Source organism: Odontomachus brunneus, unplaced genomic scaffold (assembly GCF_010583005.1).
Source record: "Odontomachus brunneus isolate Ranch 3 - 2012 unplaced genomic scaffold, Obru_v1 Obru_scaffold_324, whole genome shotgun sequence".
Lineage (NCBI taxonomy): Eukaryota > Metazoa > Arthropoda > Insecta > Hymenoptera > Formicidae > Odontomachus > Odontomachus brunneus.
Window position 1 is genome coordinate 156,246 of NW_022639774.1, and position 1,019 is coordinate 157,264.

Sequence of the window (1,019 nt, forward strand, 5' to 3'; positions counted from 1 at the left end):
ACACACACAAACACACACACACGCGCGTACTTTGTCTCCGTGCTAGTAATTAATAAAAATTGTAACAACCCCGCGAGGAAAATAAATGTAATCGTTAAGAATTATCTAAATTCCAATTCAAATTATATCACAATTTCTTTTCGAATCCTTCCCTTTTCCCCCTTCATTTCTCTTATCCGCTCTCGGTCCGTCCGCGATAAAGAGATTCAGTTCTCTGATCGAAAAAGGACCACTCGTCGTACGTCGGTACACGCGTAAAGCGATCCTTCTGGTCGTTGACTCGTAACTCGACTTGCTAGTACGATCGAGACCTTACGTCGTGTTGCGTTCTCTACCAGGACGTAATATCCAGACGTAACAATAGCTATGGGTTGCTTTCCAACAAGTCGACACAAGTATCATCCTATCTTTGTTACTCATTAAATGTAGAACAAAGATAGAATAATATTTGTGTCGACTTGTGCTTCTTGTTGGAAAGCAACCATAATACGAATAAATGGACTTTTACTTATTCCAATAAAAATAAAAATAATTTATAATCAAGCAAGTAACTGAAAGTTACATACACAGGGTGACCCGTTCAAGAAGAAAAATATAAGTAGAACAGATAAAAGTGAAAAAATATTGTAGAGGTTATTTTTCGAACAGCCATGTAAAATTTCGAGTTAATAAGTAAAATAGATTGGAAAATCAGAGCGCGCGACGCGGCAGAGAAGACAGCTCGCCGCGGCCAGTGAAGAAAATGAATGATTGCTCGCGGGTCTACCCAGATAACAATTCGTGCGAGCTCATATTGTCCTCACGCGTGCGTCTCATATCGTATCCGCAGTGCTATCACGCTGTTCCACACGATGTGATGGGGATATGTGTGCGAGCGCAATGAATCGCATTGTACAATCACGTCGTATCACACTATGCGCACATGGTGCTACCATTACGCTGTTCGCATGATGTGATGGAGACACGCGTGCGAGCGCAGTGAATCACATTGTACAATCACGATATAAGCTCTTTGAGTT